This window comes from Carettochelys insculpta, chromosome 4, assembly GCF_033958435.1.
Source record: "Carettochelys insculpta isolate YL-2023 chromosome 4, ASM3395843v1, whole genome shotgun sequence".
Classification (NCBI taxonomy): domain Eukaryota; kingdom Metazoa; phylum Chordata; order Testudines; family Carettochelyidae; genus Carettochelys; species Carettochelys insculpta.
This window is the reverse complement of record NC_134140.1, coordinates 29766065-29779445: the sequence shown is the minus strand read 5'-3', so window position 1 is coordinate 29779445 and position 13381 is coordinate 29766065. Positions and strand designations below refer to the sequence as shown.

Here is a 13381-nt window from a genome sequence, read left to right as displayed (position 1 = left end):
GGGTCACTCAGCAAGCACATTTTCAATCTATAGTCCATTATAAATTATCTTAACAATCGGTTTCAAGTGGCTCCCAGCTGGACACCTGTAGTATAAGGAAACTCAAACATAACTGAAAAGTTGTACCTTTCATTTACCACCCTATACATGAAAAGTTTGGAAAGATATTATGCATTACTCATTTTGAACAGACAACATAGACTTGTCAAACACCAGCAAAATAGTTTCATTAACAAATTTCTTTTTGCAAGAACAAACTTTTGGGAAAATAAACTTATTTTATAATTCCATTTAACTAGCTCAGAAAAAGCCCACCCTCAGAGATACGCAAACTACTGTTGTTTTTCACAGAACGGTATAGTGGTAGCTCACCATTGATGGGCCAAATGAAAACCTGAATTTCTTCCAGCAAAGCAGAGCTAGATTTACTTCTATATCAGAATACTCGTGTCACCCTTTTTATACATAACCTCTTCCAAATTTTTGACTGCTCTCCTAGCCATCCCTCCAGTTATTCATCTCTGTAGCTGTAAATTACTTAGTTCTGTAGCCTCTAGGCAGACAAAGTGATACTCAGATTTTGCCTTTCCATTTTATATTTATAGGGGGCAAAGGCATCAAATTCAGCAAGTAGTTTGAAGAAAAGCTTTGGCTGCTCATGATCTGCATCTGCTATTTGGAACCAATTTTTACGCAATCATCTGTCCCTATTTTAGATGATGATCTATTGACTCTGAATTCCTCATTCCCTAGTTCATTCTTCAGTGCTCCCAATTTGGCTGCTACACCTTTGTTTTCCCTGAGGTTCTTTTACAGCTGTAGGTCATGTCCTTTGAGATTAGCTGCCATAGCAGAGTCCTTCATTTCTTTCCATCTCTGTCAGTTATTTCTATTTGCAAGCAGGGTAAAAGAGAAATAAAAATCTTATACATGTCAGTGTTTTAGTGATATCTAGGGCAGCATCCTGATCTCATTTCAACAGTGTAAATGCTTACTGTGCCTAGGGTGGTCATATTAAAGGGAAAATGGGACAGTCCACCGGGCTAGCCCACGTGCCTTCCCATTCCCTGCTGTCTGCCTCCTATCCAAGCAGGCCACCCCAAGGCACCACACTCTTCTTCTCATGTGTGAGACCCCCCGCACGCTGCTTGACAACCTGTGGGGCCAGCCTGCGGTTCCTCCACCACCTATCTGCAGGGCTGCCCCAGTCCCAGCTGTTCTCCCAAGCCCTCTATACCCTGCAAGGCTGGCATCGCCCCTCGTCCCCGTTCCCCTTCTGCACATTGCTCCACATCCCACATGGTTGACAAAACTGTGTGTGTTTCTTCCATTTGCACTTGCCAACTAATGATCAGTTTGTGAGAGCAACAGGGAAAAAATGCCGAGCTTTGCCAAAAAAAAAGTCAGGGTGGCTGGGACAGGGCTTTAAAAAAGGGAGGGTCCTAGCCAAAACCTTACGCTTGGTCACCATAAATGTGCCATGAGTAGTAGCACAGAAAAGTGAGACTGACTCTATGGGAAGTGCACAAGAATGATTCCTACCAGTTACATTTTGATATTCCAGTCAGGAAAACCCATTTAGAGGAGGGTTATTTACCCCCTTCACATAGACTGTGAGTCAACTGATGAAATGAATAGGCAAAAGATTTAACAGAAACATAAGGACTACGTCTATACTTAGGAAAAACTTTGAAATGGCCATGCTAATGGACAAATCAAAGAATACTAATGGTGCATTGAAATGAATATTCAGCACCTCATTAGCATGCACATGGCCAAAACGAAGAATACTAATGAGGCATTGAAATGAATATTCAGTGCCTCATTAGCATGCTGCCAGCCATGGCACTTCGAAAATGCTGCATTTTGCTCACGCACAGCTCATCTACATGGGGATCTTTTTCGATAGCTGATAGGAATAAAGGGATTTCTATGTTTGCAGGGTCCTTTCGAAAAGCATCCTTGTGTAGGCAAGCTGCACATGAGCGAAACGTGGCACTTTCGAAGCGCCATGGCTGGCAGCATGCTAATGAGGTGCTGAATATTCATTTCAATGCCACATTAGTATTCTTCATTTTGCCCAGTAGTATAGCCATTTCAAAGTTTTTCCTACGTGTAGACACAGCCAAGAAAGTACTTGTTTACACAGTTCAGAGTCAGCCTGTGGAACTCATTGCCATGTGCTGTCAAGGCCCAAAATATAACCAAGCTCAAAAAAGGAATCAGATACATTTCTGTAAGAGAGGTCCATCAATGGCTATCAGCCAAGATGATTGGAGATGCAACTCTGATGCACAAGGGTGTCCCAGAACAGCCAACTGCCAGAAAGCTGGAACTGGACAACATGATAAATCAGTAGATAAATGCCCTGTTCTGTTCATTCCCTCTGAACATCCAGCAGCAGCCACTTTTAGCAGTACCCAAATACTGGACTACTACTGGTGTGACTTGGATTCAAGACAAGGTTGCCACAGCCACACTGCAGAGGACAAACCACTGTATGATCACAGCAAGCTATAGGAGGCCTGGCAGCAGGCTTTTCTGGAAGACAAAATGTTGGGCTAAGCGGCCCATTAATCTGCTCTAGTATGGCCATTCTTTTGTTCTGGACACCAAGCTGAAATCTCGAAGATGGGAATCAAACAATACATAGTGCAACAAGAAATGCCCACATGCAGTCCCTGAGACTGGCTCTCTGTCCTACTGATAAATTCCTGATCTCATTCAGAAGGCAAAGGAGCCATTTAGAAACAGGGCCAGGAGTCTTGGGAGTTTAAAAGTACAATCTGGTCAGGAAATCGGGGCAACCTCAGAAAGATTAAATAAGACATTGTTCCAAATGCTAAAGATAGAAGCAGCTTTTAATCGTGTAATTTAGCGGAGAAGCAGAGCTGGGACTGCTGAGGCGCACTGAGTGCAGCTGTCTGAGTCCCGGGAACGGGCCAGGGCAGAAGCACAGTCCCCGATCCCGGGTGGAACACGAGAACCCGGCAGCAGCTGGCAGAGCTCGAGGCTCGTTTCCCCAGGGATTTCGGAGGCGTTCAGAGGTCGGGGCCAGCTCCGAGCCTGAGCGCTTTTGCGCCCCTGCGTGTAGACAGACGCGACGACCTGTGACCGGTGGGGCCGGGTTAACCCCAGCTGGGAAGGGCTAGGAAGTCTCGCGCTCGGCGGGGGGAGGGTCCGAGCCGATCTCGGGATCTGCTCTCTTTCCCCCAACTCCCGCCCGGCGCCGCGAGGGCTGAGCGTGGCGCCGTCCGCCACAACTTCAGCCTCGCGCGCCCGGCTAGCCGCCCCAGCTGCGACGCCTTCCCAGGCGGGGCGTGGGGCGCCGCTGATTGGTGCGAGCGGCGGGGGTGGGGCCAGGCGGCGGCTCAGTCTGCACGCGGAGCTGCGGGAGGAAGACGGAGCTGGGGCGCTCGAGGTGAGTGCTCGGCTGGCTGGGGGTGGTTCCGAGGGGCCCCGCGCTGCCCTGGTGGGTTGTACGTAGGCTGCCGTGCAGAGTGCTCGGGTCTTGCCCCTGCCCCGCGCGGGGGACGCCCCGGGAGCATCCGTTATCTGGGGTAGCAGAGTCGTGGCTGCGGTGAGGCAAATTCCGGGGCGCGCGGAGAGAGAGAGAACCATTCCGGCCAGCCCTGTAGCGCGGACACTGGCTCGCCGTGCAAAGGGTTGCCGCAAAGGCAGGGCTAGCCCGGGGTGGGGGCGCCCGGATCTCTCGCCCACCCCCCCCAAATACTAATTGCGTTCTTTGCACAAACCCCAGACCGTGCCAGTCTGCTGCGTATTCGTGCACGTGCTAAAAAGCCCGCGTTCCATCCTCTGAGATCTGCACTGAGAGCAGTACTGAATCGGCCCCCTGGGGGCTCCGTGGGGCCCTGATTGATCAGTCTGCTCGTGCCCCATTTGTTGTTTGGGGGGGTGAGAGTAGAGATTTTCTGTCATGGAAGGGAATGGGACCTTACCGCAGAAAACAGCGGAGGGGGGGTGCAGAAGGACACCCCTCCCATAGCAAACATTGAGGGGAGTGAGGATCCTTCTGTAGAGCACATGATGAAGGGTGAGATGCATGTGTGTGAGGGAGGGACAGCCTCTCTGTTACAGAAAGCACTGTAGATACCATTCCTTTTGCGCTGCAGCTGCGTTGACCCAGTAAGGTTGAGTTGGTATGAATTTTGCTGGGAAGGGTGGGTAATGTGCATTGGAGTCCTTGGTCCTTCCAAAGGAAGTGGAGTCAAGACCTGATCTCTGTGTGAAGGTTTGGATGTGAGACAAGCACAAGTATTGTGGGAGGAAAAATGATGACAAGGAGCTGCAGGGAGATTAACTAATATATATGCTGACCAGGAGCCAACATGTGTATGGGCCAATGTCAAAGTTGCTGTATTCTTTGTAACTAACTAGCTGGAGATGATGGGGCTGTTATACAAATCACTTCATATAACGGGTTCCAGAAGTACTGTTGTAATAAGTAAAATGATGCTGCTGTATCTGCAGTCAACTCTTTGAGTCCAACCTTGAAGCTATACCCACCTCATGGAGTTGTATATGTTACAAAGTTTTATTGGGCTCGAACATGTGTGAAGAGCAAGTAAGGCAACTGGTCTGATGAAATGGGTCTGTCCCCCAAAAGCTGATCACCAAACAAATTATTTTGTTGCTTTTTAAAGTGCTACATTTCTGCTGTTTTGCTTCATGAGTGTGAAGAGTTGTTAGCCTAACAAATACTGACCCCTAGTTTGTGTGATTCAGGACAAATCCAATCAAGAGGTCAAGAATGATTACGTTCTGGTCCCAGCAGGGCAAACTCAATTAAGACAATTAAGGTGTTTGTTTTGTGGGATGGGTGGGAGGAGTTGTAGTTAATATCACGGGCTGTCTGATTCCCAGGGAGGAATTTAAGAAAGAAGCCATAAAATCAGTTCTGTAAATCCAACAAAGGCAGAGTTTAACTATAAACTTGTGATCTGTTATTTTTAGGAATAGGATTGATTGATTGGTGGGTGTCAAGGGAAGAAATTCTCAGCAGTTCAGTCATAATTGGAAAGAAGGGGTGAGGATCTTCTCCAGTTGGATGATTGAGATATTGTGCATGCAATTATCTATTTTCTTCTGTTTAAGATTAGACCCTTCTCAGCACACCCCACCAGTCCTGAAATGTCAGACTTGCTTTTTATGGGCTGGTTTCACAATGTTTAATGTTTGTTATTGGTCGATAGTGTCCTCAGGGCATGCTTTATAAATATTATCAGAGCAAGCTAATTTTTTTTCCCCATTCCACTTAAGGAAACTATAAGCATTTGGTCAGCTGGCTAAAAGATAAACCAGTTGCCAACTCTTTATTTCTTGGGGAATGGAAACTGCCTCCCTTGGAATTAATTGTAAGACCATTATTAAGAATATCACCATCTGATATCGGGTTTTAATGAAACACAACCCAATTTTTTAAATTTCCTTTTTTGTAAATCTTTGATTTCTGAATGAAAATGCCACGCTCTGTTTAGCGTATCTAGTTGCTTTGATCCAGCATTTTCCCCATTTTATTCTGTTTTGAATTCACAATGTATGTTTGATGGAAATTGACTATCCAGTATTTTGTTGGTTTTCCTAGTGTATTCTGGAGTTGCTGATATTTAGAAAGCTTGCATGCTCCCTGCTCCTCCTATGGCAACAAGTTTCAGTCATAAATTACAGGCCTACGAGAAGTATTGTAACCAAAAATTGCTCTTTTTGTGACTTCCTCTTGACTAATATGGCTATCATTTTATGTAATCTAAATGTGAAGATCTGTAGTTTGCGTGTGGACTAAAAAGTTGTTATGCAGTGGGACTACATCTACACTAGAGAGATGTGTTAACGAAAGTGGGGTTTTGTCAACAAAACTCAGGGAGCATCTAAACACAATGTGTCTTGTTGACAGAAACTGCCAACAAAGTAGCTGTGTAGGTGCCCTGGGGACCCTTTTGTTGACAGAGCAGATCAATAAAAAGATCAGTCTGCTTCTAAATGTAGAGAGGATCTGTTGATAGAAGTTTTGTCTCTTCAAACAGTAACTTCCATAGACAGATGCTTCTAGTGTAGACAAAGCCTGTAGGTAACTGTCAGTTGTGGGAGTGACCTCATGATTTTCATTGCCCTTGTAGTTTCAGTGGAATCTTGCAAGGAAATTTATAAACTGACTTTTCAAATGGTTAATTTAAGTATATAATAATGCATGTAGTGGAGTCCTTGATCTGTGTCCAACATGGACATGTGCCCCAGTTTCCTTCCTTGCCAGATTGCTCCCATGTCCTGCTCTATGAGTTTGGTTGCTGATTGATTGGATCTGAGTACACAATAAATTGAAGTCACATCACTGGATTGCAATATTATGTTTGCATGAATTGCAGTCTTAAAGGGAAGTAGTGCAGATTAATTGTTAAAATAGAAAACTAGAAGTTGGAGAGCCTGTGTGGTGTTTTTGTTGGGGGGGGGTGGGGAGCATGAGCTGGAGTCATATGGGGGGGGGCGGGTTTGAGCCTGGTGGGGAAAGAGGGCTGCTGGGGGGATAAAACCCTTCTCCCTACCTTGCCAACAGTGGCACCACTCTGGATTGAAAACAGTGCTGCTCTGGGAAGTGGGTTTTAGCCTGACTGGCTGCCCACAGCAGTAGACAGCTAGGTGAGCTAAAAGCCTTCCCACTACCTTCCCAGAGGGGTGCCTAGGCACTTTTGGGAAGGCATGGGGAAGGGGATCTTAGCCTGCCTAGCTGCCCGTTGCAGGCTAACAGCCCAGCAGCTTGACATTGTGTGAAACTCACATTAAAGTGAGTTTTGCACACTGTGAAGACATGTAAAGTGGGGGTTGACTGTATATGTGAAATTAGTATTAAAGCATACTTTGTACAAAAGTTTGGTATGCTCTAGAGCAATGTTTCTTAAACTCTTTGAGACATGGAACACCAAACAATGATGTTTTTATGGGACCACTTAAGAAAATTTTCTTCACCCCAAAGCAAACAGCAACCTATCCAGCAAAAACAAAAGGAAGTAATTTAGTCAGGTATCATAGCAATGAAGAAGTAACATTGTACTGGGTTTTAATAAGACCTATAACATCAGTGTATGATATCAAGAAAGTGTCAGATGCTCGTGGCATACTTGCAAGTTGTTTATGGAGCACCAGTGTTCTGAGGAACACAGTTGAAGAAACATTGCTTTACTGGGTTGGATGTGTAGTTTTCTATACACAGAAAAGTATGAGAAGGGCTTTAAGGTATGGGGGAGCCAAAATGTAGTGTGTGTGTGTGTGTGGTGTGTCTTTTTTTTTTTTTAAGATGAAAGTTAATACCATTGCAACTTAGAGCAACAAATCAACTAACTTTTATGCTGAACATAAGGTTTTCATTGAAAAACAAGTACATTAAAATGAATGTCTGGTAAACTTGCAAGTTAGTTAAAATATTTCAAAATATTACACAATTCTTTTTTTTTTTTTTTCCCCTCCCCCCCCCACTCCTTTGTACCGAATATGAAGAATCCGTGTTATGGGCTGTGCAGGTAGCTCACAAGTTGCAAGGATGGAGTGTAATGTACTTTGTTTCTCATGATACAAAGGTCTCACGTTATGGTGTTAGGTGCCATAGAAATAAGCTTTGGTATATGTTGCAGCATTTTTGTCACTCTTGCATTTTTGCTTTGAGGATTGGTAATTCAGGTTGAACATCTCTAGTCTGGCGCTTTCATACCAGATTATGGATGTTGCTGGATGAGATTTTAGTTAGCTGGATGTCCACTTGTCATAGATGTGGTCAAGTTTTCCATGGTCCCATAACATTTACCTGTCCTGGCCCTCAGTGTTCTACTGCGTACTGGACTGTTAGAGCTAAATAGTAGTACAGAAGTGGTGATAATGCTGCTCAACAATATTGATCTGCTGTGGTCTGACAAATTCTCTCATCTGGCATTGGTCAAGTCCCCAGGTTGCTGGACTAGATAGGTTCAACCTGTATTTTTATTGATTGGTATCTCTTTCCAGTGCTGTCAATCTAATGTGAGTTATCCAAAAACTTCAGCAAACTTTTTCTTTTGCATAGCAAAGTAAGGAAAATGGAAGGATCCTGTTCATAGTCCACATGCCTTTTGAGTAGGGCATTGTTTCCTGCATAGTGTTCTGGGGAACCCTGGGGTTCCCCAAAGTGAAAGTAGGGTTTCAGTGAGAGAATTTCTCTGCAGCTCCCTACTGCCACTGAAACACTAAACTAAATTTGGTTGATTTAATGCCAACAGGGAAGTGGGAGGAATTCGGCTGCTAAACCAACTAAATTTAGTTCAGTTATTTCAGTGGTGGCAGGGAGCCACAGAGAGCCCCTAACTCACTCTGCTACCTGAGTGGCTCGGCTCATCCTCACCAGCAGAACACCTGTACACCAGTCTGCCTTCCACTGGGCACAGGTGGCCACCCGGTGTCAGCTTCCCAGCCAGCACCACAGATGGGTTATTCCTGGGGGCCGGTTTGGGGCTGAGGTGCATTAATCCTGAGGATGCAGGAGCAGGTTTGGGCCTGAGGGTGTTAACTTTGGGGATGGGGAGGTGGGCTTGGGGACTGGGGAGACGAGGGGTAGAGCCTGGGGAAGGGGTTCTGCAAAATTCTTTTGAGTTTAAAAGTATTTCTTGGCCAAATAAAATTGGGAAACACTGAAGTAAGGGAACTGTCTTTCAACAAATTTAATTTCAGATATGTTGGCATTTTGAGCCATAGGATTGGTAACATTTCTGCAAGCTCCTGGTTCTTGTTATTGAAGTAGCACCCATAGGCCATGTCTACACTAGCCAAAAACTTCAGAATGGCCATGCAATTGGCCATTTTGAAGTTTACTAATGAAGCGCTGACATACATATTCAGCGCCTCATTAGCATGCGGGCGGCTGCGGCACTTCGAAATTGACGCGGCTCGTCCAGACGGGGCTCCTTTTCGGAAGGACCCCGGCTACTTCGAAGTCCCCTTATTCCCATCTGGCCATGGGAATAAGGGGACTTCGAAGTAGCCGGGGTCCTTCCGAAAAGGAGCCCCGTCTGGACGAGCCGAGTCACTTTCGAAGTGCTGCAGCCGCCCGCATGCTAATGAGGCGCTGAATATGTATGTCAGCGCTTCATTAGTAAACTTCAGAATGGCCATTTGCATGGCAACTTCAAAGTCTTTGGCTAGTGTAGACATAGCCATAATGAGCTGGTGTTTATACACAGCATTGGTGGTATTTCTTCTCTTTTTTTAAAAAAAAGAGAGAGTGTAAATTCTCTTCAAGGCCAATCAGAGGTAGGATGCAGGCCCCAGTGAGGATTTGGGGATTTGTTCGATTCCTGAGATGCCAGGGGAGCAAAAGATACTGTTTCTAAAATAAGGTTAGAAATTTTTTTAAAATGGCACTTGGAAACTTCATTGGCCTCTGTAGAATTGAGGAACATTTATGTTCATAGCCTCATGGCAGGGTGCCATTCATGTCCTGGAATTGGATCTTGCTTTTTCAATAAGATTCTTCTGTTTTGTCTTCAAATCTTTTGAAGTTGTTAGGCATGACCTAATATTTTTATTAGTCACACCGATAATAGTTATTTTCCTCCATCAAGAAGGCGCCTTCGTTGTGCTTTACTGCTTTAAGCACGATCTGTTGATATTACACGTACTAAAGTTTGAGAATTGAGGGCTCAAATTATCACCCATTGAAGTTGATTGGACACTTTCATTGACTTCACAAACCATTGAATTGGAGCTTAATTTGTTAGAACTCAGAAACTAAATTGATGGACTTGAAAATATCAGATTCATATTTCACTGTGTTCAAAATTTTCTGCACCTGTACTGTTTCATACAAAACAGAGATTGAACTCCTGCATTGTGTGAAATAGAAACTAATCTTAACTATACTAAGATTACCATTCCATAATTATAGGCACTCTAAGCAATTTACAGCACATGCTGCCTGTTGCATTTAATCATAGGGTAATATACAAAGGGATGAAATGTCAATCCATGATGAAAAATCTTGAAGACAAAGTGAAATAAACAAGCTGAGGGAAAATACCCAGTGGGCCTATATCTGTTGCAAAGCATATGCTATGAATCAAAACAATCAGATATTGCTGGGAAAACATTAAAATAATTGAATTTTATATGTGTAGCTTTTAGACTGCTGCACTGAGCATCATGCTTCAGGGTAGCTGGAAAGACCACCTTTTTGAATAAGACATAGGTGGTTGTTATTTAGAGTACTGTTTAGTTGCTCTTTCTCTAGAAAAGATAAGCCAGTTATTTAGAGGAAATAAAGCTGAACACCATGAACGGGAGGAATAGACCAGGTGTGTCCAACCCATGGGCTGCATGCGGCCCTGGACAGCTAGTAATGCGGCCCCACAAGATTGTAAACTTTTAGCATTATTATGTGATTTATATACATTAACTATATTGAATATTTTATATGCGGCCCAAGACAATTCCTCTTCACTCAATGCGGCCCAGGCAAGCTAAAAGGTTGGACACCCATGGAATAGACTTTGTTCAAGGTTCTGGTGTTGGATTCTTTTTTCTCATAGCACTCCTAGCTTTTGACTGGTATTTTGAATAAAGCCCATTTTGCACCGTTTGCAAGAATTAATAGACCATCTGTGGAGTAGTTCCATGTAGTCCACACTGATAAACTGCATTTCTCCTTAGGATAGTTGCTCAGTGGAGTTTAGCTGGGGCTTTGAAGGATGAGAGAGTTCTTCGATTTCTCCATAGCTGTGACGTACTCCTGAAAGCTTGTCACCACCGCCATGTAGTTTCTTGTCTTTGTGGTTCATCAGACTCAGATGCACCATGGAGATCTGGTAGCAGCTGGGGGGTTGTTTGATACTAAAGCATGTGCAGCATTTGTATTTCTTCACCATTTGTTCTGCAAGTGTATGGCTCTCTTCTTCCAGGGCATTCTAGAAACTCTCTTGGTTCAGGATGAGCTAATCTGGGTAGTTCACCTCTTGCTTGGTAAAGTTGTGAACTCTGCTGGGAGAAAGTACTGTTATACCATGAAAGCAGTCAATGATTTTATGCCTTATTTCCACTCATAGGCTAAAGTTCAGCCTAGCATATAGGTTCAGGCTAAATTAAGAAGAAATTCGTGGTTGCCATGCATGATGAGGTATCTGTTATAGGTGTACTGATGTTCTGAAGGGCAAGGATTTTACAGTAGTCCAGAAGAGTGCTAGACTACCTTGGATGGCCTCTCTAAGAAGTTTATCGTCTCAGCTGAGGCCTGTATGCCAGCGGGAGTCCTGGAGCTTGGCTGTGTTTGGATTTGCCTAACAGATGGATGCACTTGAAGGATTTAGCCTTTAAGACAGCATTTTTTGGTATGTGAAGTCAAAGGGGACCAGAACTGCTGCTTCTGCCCTCTTTTGTGGTGTCTTTCTACTTATGTTGTATGAAATAAGCAATACAAGCCAAGTGGCCTAGGACTGACTTGGTGGAGTTGTGTAACTAGGTCTCAGTGACAGAGGCAAATTCACGTGTTTCATTTGAAATGAACAGCTCTGGCTTTTTCACCATAAACTTCTGCAGAAACATGAGTGAAATTGATGTGACTCGGGTTGTTTACTGCAGCTCACAGGTTTCTTTATGAAAGTGACCAAAGTCTTGCTAATTTCACTCTGTTTTGACAAGCTACAACCAGCTGCAAAATCATTAGTTGATCGCACTTCTTCAAGAAGGCTGAGCTGCATTAATCTTATGTTTACATTCAAAAAACACAGATGAGGCACAGATTGTGGGTAAAATGAAATGGAGATGGTATCAACCAGCAGATTTGCTGAGACCTTTGTTTTTTGTAGCTCTCATAAGAAAGAGTTCTGAAAAGGTATTGAGTTGGTTTAGTAAAGTTTATGGAGGACTACTCTCAACCATAGTGTGGCAGATCAAACAATTGCCACTGTTCTAACATTTTAATGTGATGGAGGATGATGTGGGCCTATTGTGTGTGAGAGTGAACTTTTCAGTGCTGAATGAGAGCTGATAGGTAGCATGGCCATTAGTCAATAAGAAAAGTGCTGTTTGACATGATAGAAGTGAGCCATTGATGGATGCAAAGAGATGATGTGGCCACAGCAATGGATTAGGAAAGCATTGAAGCAGTACTCTGAATGGATATCAGTGGGTGATGGTTCAGTTTAAGGCCAGGGGGAGAGAGGTTGGAGTACTTGTGATATGAGAACCTAGCTGAGGACCAAAGGAGAGGTCCCAACTGAAGAGGACATTGAGGTCACAGGCCTGAGTAATAGGTAGGATAGGTGATGGTTTCCACAGTGATTGAGTATTTGTCAGGTGAGAGGGCTGAGGAGCTTGTTTGTGATGTTGAGCTTGTGGAGATAGCCAGATGTCCATAAAAAGGTGTCTGAGACACGCCATGTTTTTAGTTTGGACTGGAGACAGGCCTTTAGGAAACAGGTAGATCTGAGAGCGGCACACAGATGGCAATTGAATTTGTGTTTGTAGGTGAGAACTCTTTTTACAAAGAGGAGAGAGAAATCAAGGAGAGAGTCCTGTGGAAAGCCATGAAGTTGGTGGAAATTTGTCTGATTCATTCATGCTTTACAGGGAAAGCGTCCTATCTACTGGCAGCAGATGTGTTTCTTGAATCTAGGACATCAATGTCAGTGAAACGATTTAGCTTTCTTTTGGTTACAAATGGAAGGCAAAAGATAACTTTACATTACATTTATTTTCTCTGAAAGGGGCATATAATACTAAACGTGGGTGGATTGTTTGGGAGATGTTTTTGAGGGAATGAAGTATTACTATTTAGTAATAGAAAATACATGCAGTTAATGTTTTTTGATCCTTATTTTCTTATTAAAGTCCACATATTCTGTGTGATCTTAGTGTTTTGTTCCAGAAAAAATTATTTTCCCTTGGCCATATATTATTGACACAGTAAAATGAACTGGAAGCTTAAATCCTCCTTTGAACATATGTCTCCTCAGTTAACAAATAATGCCACAAGAGTAATATACCACTTTTAAGCTGTAAGAAAAGTTGCATCTTTGTGTATTTAAATTCATAGGCTGTCTACGCTACAGCGATCTGTAGACAGAAGTTATTGTAGGAAGGTACCTTCTGACGATGACTTCTGCTGACTGATTACAGCCAGACAGAAAAGCAAATTGAAAAAGTAATACACTGTGAGAGAGCAGCTGGACTGGCTGGCCGCGTTCTCGACAGAGCGGCCAGTTGGAAGCACAGTACACAGGGCTGCCCGGTGACCTGGAAGCCCTGTCTGTCAATGGAGCCGCTGCCGCAACCCCAACCTCAACCCCAAGTGCTTTTTTTGATTGGGGGATTCTGTCGAGAAGGGTGTTCTGCCTCATTCAGGAGAGGCAGA

General features: G+C 44.0%; 1 protein-coding gene across 5 annotated transcripts in view; it reads left to right on the top strand.

The window, feature by feature from the left end:
• The first annotated feature begins 3396 nt into the window (after window positions 1-3396).
• Window positions 3397-13381, top strand: part of PROM1 (prominin 1) — a 77823-nt gene continuing 67838 nt past the window's right edge. For all 5 annotated transcript variants that reach the window (XM_074991746.1, XM_074991745.1, XM_074991744.1 and 2 more), the window contains exon 1: window positions 3397-3421. The gene's annotated coding sequence lies outside the window, so the exon portion shown is untranslated. The remainder of the gene's footprint in view (window positions 3422-13381) is intronic.